Source organism: Hyla sarda, chromosome 6 (assembly GCF_029499605.1).
Source record: "Hyla sarda isolate aHylSar1 chromosome 6, aHylSar1.hap1, whole genome shotgun sequence".
NCBI lineage: Eukaryota > Metazoa > Chordata > Amphibia > Anura > Hylidae > Hyla > Hyla sarda.
In genome coordinates this window covers 252,209,324-252,224,275 of record NC_079194.1, presented here as the reverse complement: position 1 = coordinate 252,224,275, position 14,952 = coordinate 252,209,324, and the positions used below count along the sequence as shown (strand labels likewise).

At 43.8% G+C, this 14,952-nt stretch overlaps 1 protein-coding gene across 1 annotated transcript in view; it reads left to right on the top strand.

The window, feature by feature from the left end:
* Nucleotides 1-2,968: 2,968 nt before the first annotated feature.
* CRACR2B (calcium release activated channel regulator 2B) overlaps nt 2,969-14,952 on the top strand; it is a gene marked incomplete in the record, with an annotated part of 88,443 nt that continues 76,459 nt past the window's right edge. The window contains 1 exon segment of the mRNA XM_056528464.1: nt 2,969-3,265.

Here is a 14,952-nt window from a genome sequence, read left to right as displayed (position 1 = left end):
CCCCAGTTAAGTGCCATACAGCTACGCACGTCGGCCTCTATTTGACGTTCGCTCACATCACGCTCCCAGAATTCAAGGGCCGGCGTTACTATGTCCTGATGCCGGTGTGAGGTGGTTTTTTGCGCCCCCGTAGATCCATGCGTCCGCTCCTCCCCCAGCTCTCCGAACATTTCCAAAGCTAGAGCTGGGGCAAGGGGAGGAAGGAGGTACACGCCCCCTCCCTGAGCTCGGCTGAACGCAGATCTCTACGGCACGCCCCTCCCTGAGGACATAAATCTTCACGGCAGGTCCCCTCCCTCATCTCCCCTCCCTGAGGACGTAAATCTCCACGGCAGGTCCCCTCCCTCATCTCCCCGAGCTGAGGACGTAGAGCAGTGCTCCCAATGAGCTCTATGTGTAACGGTGGACATGCTGCAAGCGCTCTTTAGCCCATGCAGTATGTCCCCCTTTAGCCCGTACAGTATGTCCCCCTTTAGCCCGTGCAGTATGTCCCCTTTAGCCCGTACAGTTTGTCCCCCTTTAGCCCATGCAGTATGTCCCCCTTTAGCCCCTACAGTATGTCCCCCTTTAGCCCGTGCAGTATGTCCCCCTTTAGCCTGTGCAGTATGTCCCCCTTTAGCCCGTACAGTATGTCCCCCTTTAGCCCCTACAGTATGTCCCCCTTTAGCCCGTGCAGTATGTCCCCCTTTAGCCTGTGCAGTATGTCCCCCTTTAGCCCGTACAGTATGTCCCCCTTTAACCCGTACAGTATGTCCCCCTTTACACATAGAGCTCATTGGGAGCACTGCTCTACGTCCTCAGCTCAAGGAGATGAGGGAGGGGACCTGCCGTGGAGATTTATGTCCTCAGGGAGGGGAGATGAGGGAGGGGACCTGCCGTGGAGATCTATGTCCTCAGGGAGGGGGCGTGGCCGTGGAGATCTGCGTCCAGCCGAGCTCAGGGAGGGGAGATGAGGGAGGGGGCGTGAACCTCCTCCCTCCCCTTGCTCTGCCCTCCCCCCAGTTCTAGCTTCGGAAATGTTCGGAGAGCTGGGGTAGGAGCGGACGCATGGATCTACGGGGGCGCAAAAAAACACCTCACACCGGCCCTAGGTATTCTGAGAGCGTGAAATGCGCGAACATCATTACCGCAGCAGAGGTACCAGCCGGGGTCTAATCTAGGGGTACTACCGGCTTACTGGGGGGAGGGAGTTAATCAGGGGGTACTACCTGCCTACTGGGGGGAGGGGGTTAATCTGGTGGTACTACCTGCCTACTGGGGGGAGGGCGTTAATCTGGGGGTACTACCTGCCTACTGGGGGGAGGGGGTTAATCTGGGGGTACTACCTGCCTACTGGGGGAGGGGGTTAATCTGGGGGTACTACCTGCCTACTGGGGGGAGGGGTTAATCACTGTATGATTTATTTAGAGGTACATGTGTTTATCATGGGAAATTTTCCTTCCTATGTTAATGTGTGTATATATATATATATATATATATATATATATATATTTTTTTTTTATTATTATGTAACCTATTATAACCAACTATGATTGACATTTGGCCCCTCCCTTTTTGGCTCCGCCTTCACATAGCCACACTCATTTTGCATGGGGCCCCCAAATTCCTTCAAACGGCACACTCTGCTCCATGCTGGGAGCTGTAGTACCTGCATTAATAGACAGATCGCAGCGAGTGTCACTCCTGACACCCGCTGTGATTCTCCTGTATAATGTATAGATGCGGCCGCTCTCCTATGGTCCCCTGCCCTGCCGTATATATATACACATATTCATATTTCCCAATTTCCCACAGAGAGTTGTGATTGGCTGGGACCATCTGGCCAATCACAGCTCTGCGGGAAAAAGGAATATGTGTATATATATGGCAGTGCAGAGGACCATAGAAGAGCGGCCGGCCGCATCTATACATTATACAGGAGGATCGCAACGGACCCCGGGGCGATCTGTCAATTAGTACAGGTACTACTACTCCCATCATGGTAGTAGTACTACCTAAAAAAATGTAAAAAAATAAAAGTGAAACACACACACACTACATTTTTATTATTGTCGGCTACATTTTTAGTGCTTTACCCGGGCACATAAATTGATCCCTGTTTAAAAGTTAATAAAAATTTTGTTATAAAAAAAGATAATTTTCGTTAGATACAATTTTTCCATCACTACTGTATCTTTTTTATTATTTTTTTTAAATGATACCCTACGAAAGTTTAATAAAAAAAGGTATCTCCATGACTTTTTTGGTTCGCTAAAGTCCAAAAAAGAATAAAAACCGCCGGCAAAAACGCCAAAGTTAAAACCAACATGGCGTTTTTCTTGGCGTTTTTGCTCTCCCATAGACTTCTATGAAGGAAAAGCGCCACAATTTCTGTGCAAAAAACGCCAAACTAGGTTTTGTCAGGTGTTTTGAAACTCCAGCCTCTGAGCCCGAAATTGCTGAAAAACGCCAAAAGGATTGAAAAAACGCCAAACTGAAAATTGCCAAGTGAATCTGGCATTTTTCAGTTTACTATTGACTTGCAGCTAACATCTGGCCGCTGCGTTTTTTTCGCTGAAAAAACGCCGTGTGGCAAAATGGGCGTTTTTTTACAGCGTTTTTGCTAAAAAAAATCCTCAGTGGAATTCCAGCCTAACAGGGCAGGAAAAAAAACGCAAGGAAAAAAAAAAACTACGCCAAAAAAGTCCTATGACAGCAAGACAAATTACACAAGCAGTGTGGGGAAGATTTATCAAAACCTGTGTAGAGGAAAAGTTGCCCAGTTGCCCATAGCAACCAATCAGATTGCTTCTTTAATTTTTCAGAAGTCTTTTCAAAAATGAAAGCAGCGATCTGATTGGTTGCTATGGACAACTGGACAACTTTTACTCTGCACAGGTTTTGATAAATCTCCCGTGTTTATTTTCTACTCATACGCCAGTGTTTTCAATAGAGTGCGTCTCCAGCTGTTGCAAAACTACAACTCCCAGCATGCTCGGACAGCCTTTGGCTGTCCGGGCATGCTGGGAGTTGTAGTTTTGCAACAGCTGGAGACGCACTGTATTGAAAACACTGCACTGTGGTATTCAGCGGGAATAGTTTCAGTTCCCGGTACAGAAGCAGCCGGCGCTGAACGGGTTAAAACTACACCGTTCTGTTCCCAGGAGGTAAAGCACTGGGTGGGAGGGACCAGAGTCTCCGCCCCCTCTGTCAGACCACGCCCCCCGTGCCTGCACTCGCTGGATCCGGGATCAGAGCTGGTAATAGCAGCAGGTGCAGCCGTCAGGTGAGTGCGGACTCCGGGGGGCTGAGTGTATGATCGGGGGGATCTATAGGGATCTATAACGTCTGATGACAGATAACGCTGACTGGGACAAGCTGCCCTTGAAGTCAGTGTTCACACGGTGCATCTTGAAGCTCCAAATATGATTGACAAGCAGAATGAGCCTCAAATGTTCAAGGTTTTTTTTTTTTTTTTTTAAATCTTTTTTTATAAACTTTTTTGGGCACAGATTACAAGTGTTTTATGGGTCCTTTATGCAAATCGGGTCTCTGAAAAAGTGCCAAAAACTCAAAAAGAAAAACTTAAATAAATGTGTGTGTGTGTGTGTATGTGTATATATATATATATATATATATATATATATATCCACACACACTATACATATACACACATATATGTATATGTGTGTATAGTGTGTGTGTGTGTGTGTGTGTGTGTGTGTGTATATATATATATATATATATATATATATATATATATATATATATACACACACACTATACATATATACACATAAATGTATATATATATATAATCTCCACACACACACTATACATACATACACATACACACATAAATGTATATGTGTGTATAGTGTGTGTGTGTATATATATATATATATATATATATATATATATATACACACACACTATACATATATACACATAAATGTATATGTGTGTATAGTGTGTGTGTGTATATATATATATATATATATATATATATATACACACACACTATATATATATATACACATACACACACATATATGTATATGTATGTATGTGTATAGTGTGTGTGTGTGTGTGTATATATATATATGTGTGTGTATATATATATATATATATATATATATATATATATATATATATAAATAAATATCTCCACACACACACTATACATATATACACATACACACACATATGTATGTATGTGTATAGTGTGTGTGTGTGTGTGTGTGTGTATATATATATATAATATATTTTTTGCACAATTTAAGTACCTTGCAAACTTGGCAGCATTTTCCCATCAAATGAGGCATTTTCAACAATTATGGGGGAATGTATTTATTTTTTAGTGTGTGTGTGTGTTAAGTAGTCAAACATTTTCGTGCTAGTTGACGTGTATGCGATTCTGTTGCGGAATTGCGCAAAATTAAAGACGGGTCGTTTTTTTGGTGCGTTTTTGCCAAAAAATCCTCAGTGGAATTCCAGCCTAACAGGGCAGTTTTTTTGTGGCGTTTTCTCACGCCACAAAAAACGCAAGGAAGAAAAAAAACTACGCCAAAAAAAGTCATATGACAGCCTTTGGCTGTCCGGGCATGCTGGGAGTTGTAGTTTTGCAACAGCTGGAGATGCGCTGTTTGGAAAACACTGCACTGTGGTATTCAGCTGGAATAGTTTCAGTTCCTGATACAGAAGTAGCCAGCGCTGAACGGGTTAAAACTATGTAGTGTAGTGTGTTGTGGTCTGTCTGTTGCAGTGGTCGGTAATGTATCAACTTTTGTGACTTTTAGGCTATGTTCACACGGCGGAAATTCTGTTGTTCCACTCAAATTCGGTTCTGCTAGGCCCAGTTGACTTGTATGCGATTCTGTCTCGGAATTGCGCAAAATTAAAGACGAGTCTTTTATAACCTTAAAATAAAAAATTGTCGCGAAATGTTTCCGCAAACACTCATATTTATCGCAATCTCGCTCCAGCCTGGACTACACTTGATGCTTAGATCTACACCACATTTAGCTATTTATAAAAACCGTGCACCTGTTTGATACATATGGGGGCAGTCACATGATGTAAGAAGAAGAATGGGATTTACACTATAGACATTGATACATCTTCCCTATGTGTCCGTCTGGAATCAGTTGTCTATAGACACTTGTATGAATTAGCGCGTTGTAAAATGTCGCTGTATCCTGTAATATGTGACGTAACCTTGGCCATGGAAAAACTTCTCCTAAAAAGTCACTGGGGCAGGACTCATCCATCTAAACTAAATAGTGTTTCCCAACCAGGGTGCCTCCAGCTGTTGCAAAAATACAATTTCCAGACTGACAAAGCCTGTCTGGGCATGCTGGGAGTTGTAGTTTTGCAACAGCTGGAGGCACCCTGGTTGGGAAACACTGCTATAGAAAGTGTATAAGTTCCCAGCTCCATGTAGTGATCGTTCAGCAATGACTTATGATTGGTTACTATTATACTGTGCGGTACATGAGGATCTTTGGAGGATGGACCCGCTCATTGTAAAGGTGGAAACATGTGCCCACTGCTAAATGTGAGGTCACTATTAGAGATGAGCGAACTTACAGTAAATTTGATTCGTCACAAACTTCTCGGCTCAGCAGTTGATGACTTTTCCTGCATAAATTAGTTCAGCTTTCCAGTGCTCCCGTGGGCTGGAAAAGGTGGATACAGTCCTAGGAGACTCTTTCCTAGGAATGTATCCACCTTTTCCAGCCACCGGAGCACCTGAAAGCTGAACTAATTTATGCAGGAAAAGTCATCAACTGCCGAGCCGAGAAGTTCGTGACGAATTGAATTTACTGTAAGTTCGCTCATCTCTAGTCACTATGAGACTGATAGTTCCCGTCATTTACCCTGTGGTCGAGGTAGTCTTGTAAGGCTAGTTTTTTTCCCTGTTTTTTTTCTTTTTTTTTTATAAAAATGCAGTGGGCAGATGTTAGCTGAAAGTCAATAGGGATATATGAAATCCCAAATCATGGTGAGACTATGGAGGCTTTTTTTTTTTTTTTTTCTTTGGACAAAATCTTGGCATTTCTCTTCCATAGAAGGTTATGGGACCAAAGGCGCCATGGGTGGGTTTGGGAATGGAGTTATTCCTGGTGTTTTTTTCTTTCTTTTTTCTTTCCTTGGGTTACTTGATGAAAGAATCACATGACTTGCTATGATAGAAATGCAGGGGAAAAAGGGGAAAAAAATGCCAAGACTGCGGGGTGCGAAATGGCAGGGCAGTATTTTAGTAGACAAAAATTGTCAGTGGTAACTTTGCCTCAGGCTATGTTAACGCTTTGGAATGTCCACACGGAAAATCTCTGTGTAGACATTCCGGAGACTGTGGGCGCTAGGACCGCATGGGAATGCGCTGTCTCATAGACGGCTATGTACTCCGCGCGGAGTTTGCAGAAAGAATGAATAGGTTCTGCAGACACGGAAAACAGCATTTCCATGGAAGAAACATCTGGCACGGAGATTCCCTCGTGTGCACAGCGCAGCAGAATCTTGTTGAATTCAACAGAACTCTGCTGCAGCGGATATTCCGTGCTGGAATTCCGAGGTGGGAACATTCACATAATTGTAACTATCAGCGGGGAAATCCACTGTAAGTTACGTTACCATTCACTTGTATGGCCCTCGGACAGTCCGCAATAGTGTAAGATTTGCAGACTGCCAGCGGACCCATTGACTTGAGTGGTAGCGTGAAACATAGTGGGAAAATTTCAGCTTGAACGTACCCTTAGGAAGATTTAACACACCGCTTTTTGTGGCAGTTTTTAATCCCCTTTTAGGGTAGGATTACGCATAGCGTACATTCAGCGTATTCCACGCTGTGCGAAACCACTGTGCAGCAGGAAATACGCTGCTTATTCTCCTATGAGCAGACACACAGGGCTACCCAGCGACAGCCCTGTGTGCGCAGTTAGGCTTAAAGGCGGGCTCATGTGTCACAGTCACGCCGGTGACGCTGGCCCCACCTCCAAGCCTCACTGCACACGCAGGGCTGCCGCTGGGGAGCCCTGTGTGCCTGCTCATAGGAGAATATGTTCCTTCTGCTGAATCCAAACCCTGTAATTTGTTACTGTCATCTACAAAAAAAATTGACATGCTGTCCAGACGTCTAAAGTTGAGATCGCATCAGGTCTCAATGCTGAAACCCACTGCAATCACGAGTTCTAAGCTGGTGAAGTGCACAGCAGTGGCAGGCAGATCTGACCTTCTCCCTGCATAGACCAGAGAAAAGGTCGGATTTGATTGACAGCCGGGAGTCAGGCGCGTGCTGCCGTGCACTTCACCGGCTTATAACTCACATCTGCAGTGGGTTGAGGTTTTTGATCACATTTGAGGCTTTGATCACACACCTTTTTTGGGAAGTAAAATGGTGCAACAATGGCCTCTCTACAGCCAAAAAATCTGCCATTTTTGGGGCTATAGCTTTTGCTGTAGCCAAAACAAATCTTAATAAAATGGCTCAAAAATTAGAAAAAATGTTCAGGCACTTTTTTACTTGTAAGGGTCAAAATGAGCCTAAGGGTAGGGTCACACATAGCGAATCCTCATCATATTTGACGCTCCGTATTTCATCTTTAAAATACTCTGCGGATGTCAGTGCCAGTAGAATCTATCCACAGCGCATACTATTAAAGTCAGCAATCGCTGCAGGAGTGACTGCCTTTATTAACACACGAACAGTGGATGAGGTTCCGGGAGAAAATATATAGCAGCAAATACGCCGGTGAACACTGGAGGTCCAGTGCGTGTTTTCAGCATATTTACTTGCCTTAAAGGGGTACTCCGGTGAAAACCTTTTTTCTTTTAAATCAACTGGTGCCAGAAAGTTAAACAGATTTGTAAATTACTTCTATTAAAAAAATCTTTATCCTTCCTGTACTTATTAGCTGCTGAATACTACAGAGGAAATGATTTTCTTTTTCGAATTCTCTCTGATGACATCACGAGCACAGTGCTCTTTGCTGACGTCATTATAATAATAACAACTCTTTATTTATTGTTGTCCTTAGTGGGATTTGAACCCAAGACCCCAGCACTGCAGGGCAGCAGTGCTAACCACTGAGCCACCATGCTGCCCATAGCATACATCTGCTGTTTTTTAATAGAAGTAATTTACAAAGATGATTAACTTTCTAGCACCAGTTGATTTAAAAGAAAAAAGGTTTTCACCGGAGTACCCCTTTAAATACGCTGTGGATGGGCTAAGTATGAACCTACCCTAAAACGATAGCGTTTAAATATAGCAATACCCCTGAAAGAGCTTGTATTAACTTATTAATACTTGTTCAATGGCGAGCCTCAGATTACCTTAGTCAGCGGAGAGTTAAGTGATTACAGCATTTTGTCAACAGGCTTTAGATGTTCCTGAATGGCCAAGTACATGGACTGCTGAGTTATAAGACCTTGTGACACGGAAAGCTGATTAATGACTCCGGCTCTAATCCCTTTGTTGTACACCATTACCGTTATTGTTGTAAGCAGGAATAAATGTCAGGTGACCCCCCCCCCCCCCCCCTGTCAACGTGTACAGATACTGCTATACCTGAGAGTACAATTACTGTGTATATATGTCAGGGTGTGTATATAATGTGTATAATTATTTTTTTCATTCTACAGTATTTATATTACACAGACGTGCTGAGCAAATAGGCTATTACAACCAAAACATTGAGGTTGGGATTACATATGTCCAGTGTCCGGCATATGTAATCCCAGCCTAAATCTCAACGCAACTGATGCCTCAACTGATGACAACATGCATCAGTTGTCATCAGTTGTGTAGCATCCAATGTCCATTATTTCTGAATGCCGAACAGAGGAACGAGGCAAGATATGTTCACCTGTCCGGTGCTGAGCCGGCGAGTTATACCATCCGGCCCCAAAACTGAGATGGCGGATGATTGTGAACCCTCCCATTCAAATGAATTGGATCTGTTTACATGCCGGGAAACACCACCAGATGCCTGATATATGTCAAGGAAGCCGGACTTTTGAATGAAATAACATTTACTATCCCGTGACAATGACGCCTGTCATGGGATATACTAGGCAGCTATTGAACAGTCAGTTCTTGAACTTGATATGTTGGCACCAATAATAATGGACAAGTATAAGGGACTAAGTGATTGTGACAAGGGACAAATTATATGGAGTATATGGAGTGTTCCTTGTATGCAGTGGTTAGTAAACCAAAAGTGGACCGAGGGCAGCCAATAAACTGGCAACAGGGTCAATGGGCATCAATGATTCTTTGATGCACGTAGAAAGTATGGATTGCCTGTCTGGTTTGATCCCACAGAAGAGCGATTGTAGCACAAATTGCTGAAAACGTTCCTGCCGGCTATGATAGGTGTAAGAACACTTAGGCCTTCCCATATGTCTGGAAGTGTCAGTGGGCATGTGGGCATCAGAACTGGACCCTGGAGCAGTGGAAGAAGGTGGCCTGGTATGATGAATCCCATTTTCTTTATGATGTAGATGGCCAGGGGAGTGTATGTTGCTTATCTAGAGAAGAGTTGGCACCAGGATGGCACCAGTAAACAGTTTACAGACCAGGTACACCCTGGCAATGGTATTTCCTCATGGCAGTGATTTTAATAGGATAATGCCCTGGCTTCATTGAAACAAATGTTCAGGAATGGTTTGAGGAACATGAAAAAAAGAGTTCAAGATGTTGTTGATTTCAGCCTGATGTGGGAGGTGCTGGAAAAGCAGGTCTGATCTATAGAGGCCGCAACTTACAGGACTTGGTGTCCCTGTCATTACACTGGGTCTGAGAGTTCAGACCCCTACAGATCTCTAGATATAGACAGGTGAAGAATGCCATGGCACTTCACCCGGCTGTATCTATAGACTGGTATTGGTCTAAACACTCAGACCCCGACCCATCAGAGGTTTTGTGTAATGACCGGGACACTTTAAAGGATCGGCTGCTAGCACCTTGGTTTAGAGGTCTTGTAGAGTCAAAGGAGGAGATTTATCAAAGGATTTAGACTGTTTTTTTCCGGTCTAAATTTGTCGCACAGAAAGTAGCAGTCTAAATATGTGCGACTTTTTCCCAACTTTAGCTTTTAGTGGATTTTTAGAACATGATGCATTCTAGTCTACTTTACTGCATTCTAGTCTACTTTAGATAGAAAAATGCATTGGTGCTGAATTTATCAAAAGTGACTTTTCAGCGAAAAGTCGCATTGGCGGAAAGTACGCGAAATGTCAGACCATGTTGGAGCAGGTTTAAATACAGTCTAAACCGTAGATCACGCAGTCTGTGTGCAGAATTTATTAAGAGCCGTGCGCCTTTTGATAAATGAAGCGCACAGTACACCGGCCTAACCCTCTGTAGGTTGGTCTATATTGATGCGGGAAATAGACAGCTTTGATAAGTCTCCCCAAAAGGGTTTTGGCACATGGATCCAGAAAGATCTATTCAAAGATAAATGATAAAACAGTCTGTTTCAAGGCTGCGCTCACGCAGTGTAACGTTTTCAGTATGTATGGCATTGTGTGTGTGAAGATTTTCTCACAAAATGCAGCAGTGTTTTATTTTGTGGCTGCATTTTTTGCAAATCTGCACATAAAATGTGTGACGACTGTTTATGTTGTGGGAGTCCGGCCTTGGTCCTATTCACATGGCTGAATTTCCTTACTGAATCTCCTCTACTTCTCCAGGCAAAAACCAGGGCACTTAAAGGGGTATTCCAGGAAAAAAACTTTTTTTTTTTTTTTTTAATATCAACTGGGTCCAGAAAGTTAAACAGATTTGTAAATTACTTCTATTAAAACATTTTAATCCTTACAATAATTATCAGCTTCTGAAGTTGAGTTGTTCTTTTCTGTCTTGCAACAGTGCTCTCTGCTGACATCTCTGCTTGTCTCGGGAACTACACAGAATAGAAGAAGTTTGCTATGAGGATTTGCTTCTACTCTGGACAGTTCCCGAGACATGTGTCATCAGAGAGCACTTAGACAGAAAAGAACAATTCATCTTCAGCAGCTCATAAGTACTGAAAGGATTAAGATTTTTTTTAATAGAAGTAATTTACAAATCTGTTTAACTTTCTGGAGCCAGTTGATATATATAAAAAAGTTTTTTCCTGGATAACCCCTTTAAGTAATTTGAAGCAGATTCAAGCAGAATTTCTAGAAATTCTGCCTGGAATCCTTGTGCACTCAAAGCCTCATTTATGTCAACGAAAGGTCCTGACAAGGATTATTTTCTGCTTTACGAATGGACATGTCAAGGACCTTCCATTGACATCACTGAAGCTATGATGCCACAAAGGTTCCATGCAAAATTTCCACGTAGAAATTCTGTTTGAATCTGTTCAAATGACTTGTGTGTCATGGTTTTTGTATGAAGAAGTAGAGGAAATTCAGTAAGGAAATTCTGCTGTGTGAATGAGGCTTCTCTTTTCATCCTTGAGGCTTCTCTCCATTTTGGCAACTTTGTGTCACATGCCAACCACGCCAAGCCAACTTAAAGGGGTACTCCGCCCCTAGACATCTTATCCCCTATCCAAAGGACAGGGGATAATATGTCTGATCGTCACGCCCCCTCACATAGACTTTCATTGAGGGGGCATGGCAGTGATGCCACAAGCGGGTGTGGCCGTGACGTCATGAGCCTCTAGCACTGCACCCGATGCTCTATACGAACGCCAGGTGCAGCAGGGATATTGTGGGGGGTCCCCAGCGGCGGGACCCCTGCGATCAGACATCTTATCACCTATCCTTTGGATAGGGGATAAGATGTCTTGGGGCGGAGTACCCCTTTAAAGGTTAATACTGGGCTAATGTCTATACCTGAGGAGGATGGAAGAAATATTGATCAGCATATCTCTCTCTTATCTATTGATCTCTTTCTCTCTCATCTATCAATCTATCATCTATCTCTTCTCTCTCTCTCTCATCTGTTCATCTCTCTATTCATTGTTCTCCATTATGTCACAACTGAGCTGTATGTTATTTGTAGGATGCTTATTGGTAAAACAGTGAACCCCCTATTAGTTATGTCAATTCTATGGAAAAACTCATTGTATGCACCAGGAGCTTATTCTAAACAGTCATTCATGTGCTTTATTCCAACTCTATATTGTGAACAGTGCAGTTTCAATAGTCATTCTATGTTAGAGAATTGCTGTCTGATCTGTTTCCTAATCTTTCCGTTTATTCAGTTGTTTCCAGACGTATATAATGTATTGATAAAATCCTGCTCTTCAGATTCTTTCCATTCAGATTTATCCTTAAATGGTCACTGTCAGATACAAAAACTTTTGATATGTTGTAAAGCATGTATAACCAATAGGTTTTGCAATTGCTTTCATTAGAAAATGTTCAGTATTTCATACTAAAAAAGCTAGTCAAACAACTGCCCCCCCCCTGCCTGCTTGGACACATACTAGTCCTGCTGTGTCCATGCATCATCACCTATGTCATGGACACACTTCCTTGATTGACAGCTGTGAGTGCAGGAAAAATCCCCCCACTGTCATCTTGTGTTCTGCTACTGTCAGTGAGGACAAGCTGGGAGTTGTAGTTTTGCTAATGCTAGGGGAGATGTGAGCAGACAGCATACTGAGGGAGGGGGCGGAGACCTGCACAGTGAGGCCACACCCCCTCCCATTGAGAGGAATTCAGACTAGTGAGCTAAATTATAAGTGTAATAAAAAAAAAAATAAAGGTGCTAGACACATAAAAATTAGATGTACCGGTACATGGTCACAAATGTTTTTGTTGGATCTGACGGGTATTCTTTAAAGGATCTATATAAACTTTCATTATAGATTTTATTTTCATGTATTGTGTTCTGATTCCATGACGTCATTGTTTAGAGGGAATACTTATCCCTGACATAACCTCAGGATATTACATGTAAAGCTCCCTGCCGTAAACCATCCCTCACCCTGTCATTATTATTACGTTGACAGACTTGCTGGGTGAACGTGTCTGTCCTGAATGCTCGCGGACGCCGTCTGTAACCACATTCAAATTTATGAAAAGGAGTTTAAAGTAAATCACAACGCTTCCTCCCTTAAGGTAAATTAGGATCTGGACTCCGGCAATCCAATGCAAACAAGTGAACACAATACAGGAGGACTGGTGACTATGGCTCCTGCTGGGCTGCAGTCATGTCTGCACATTACTGGTTGGTATCTGATCGGGAAGGTTTTATCAAACAATCAGATAATCTAATGCTGTAGGTATTTATGACGGCCATTTATGACAGACGCCCCGGTGTGTAAAGAGCAGCTGCATGTACAGGACAGAGCATTGCGTAGGTGCGGAGTTATCTCATCTTGTGACAGTGACATTCTATTTGGATTGGATAATATATAGAGTGTAGGAGATAGTGCCAATAGGGTAGTCATTTATTACAACATCTGTCAATATCTGTTCCCACGAGGGCTCATGTAGTGTGCTGTTATGTTCGCTCTCCGTATGGCACTGTATTACAGAGGCATTCGTTCCCAGAAGAATGCGGTAATATAGATTTAGGCACAGTAGGGCCTCATAGACTTCTATAGGTGCCAGCACAACCTATTGCTTGTTTTGAGTCATAGTACTGCATAGTAGGGCTGGGCGGTATGACCAAATGTGTGTATCATGGTATTTTTTTAAATTTTTGCCGGTTCCACGGTATATAACGGTATTTCCTAGCCCCCCCCCCCCCCTCCCCATATTAATTATCAGCCCACATCCCATTGGGGTAAATACTCACATATCACCAGCAAGTGCTGCCCTCCTCATCCTGCTTGTTGCGGCTGCCGGCACTGGCACTCTATACTGTGCGGTATCCCTATGCCCGGGCAGCAAAAGGTAAACAAAGTAAACTTTAACGCACCTACGTTGGCCTTACACTGGGGACGGGAACGTCGGAGAGGCGGAACATCGCTGCGGCCGGTGATAGGCTGACGGCTCTCCGACGTTCCCGTCCCCAGGAAACAAGTGAGGCCGATACCGGACCAACGGGAGGTGAGTTAAAGTTTATTTTGTTTATTTTTTGCAGCCCGGGCATAGGGATACCGCACAGTATAGAGCAGTGGTCTCCAACCTGCGGACCTCCAGATGTTGCAAAACTACAACTCCCAGCATGCCCGGACAGCCAACGGCTGTCCGAGCATGCTGGGAGTTGTAGTTTTGCAACATCTGGAGATCTGCAGGTTGGAGACCACTGGTATAGAGTGTCAGCGCCGGCGGCCGCAACAAACAGGACGAGGAGGGCAGCGCATGCGGGTGACATGTGGGGACCGCGCTGATGGGGACAGCGCTGGGCTGATAATTAATTGGGGGGGGGGGGGGCAGAACAGCGCTCGCAGGTCACATAGGATTAGTTCCCCGATGTGGGGACAGCGCAGCGCTGGGCGGATTCATTCATTCCCGAGGGGGAGGGGCCAAACCGGTATTGCGGTATGGGTTAAAATTCATATCGTGCAGCACAAAAATTTCGGTATTCGGTATGAACCAGTATACCGCCCAGTAGAGATGAGCGAACGTACAGTAAATTCGATTCGTCACAAACTTCTCAGCTCGGCGGTTGCTGACTTTTCCTGCGTAAATTAGTTCAGCTTTCTGGTGCTCCGGTGGGCTGGAAAGGTGGATACATTCCTAGGAAAGAGTCTCCTAGGACTGTATCCACCTTTTCCAGCCCACGGGAGCACTGGAAAGCTGAACTAATTTATGCAGGAAAAGTCAGCAACCGCCGAGCCGAGAAGTTCGTGACGAATCGAATTTACTGTAAGTTCGCTCATCTCTACCGCCCAGCACTACTGCATAGTATACATGTAAATGATTTCCCTGTGACCACTGGAGTGTTGCTGATGCAGAGTTGCTGCTGTAGACAGTCATTGACCTCAGTGCTCTCTTGCCATACATGCAGAGGTCATTAATTCATTGCAATAGTAAAGAAAATGCAGGGTATAACTTTAATGCAGAGAAATATTCAAA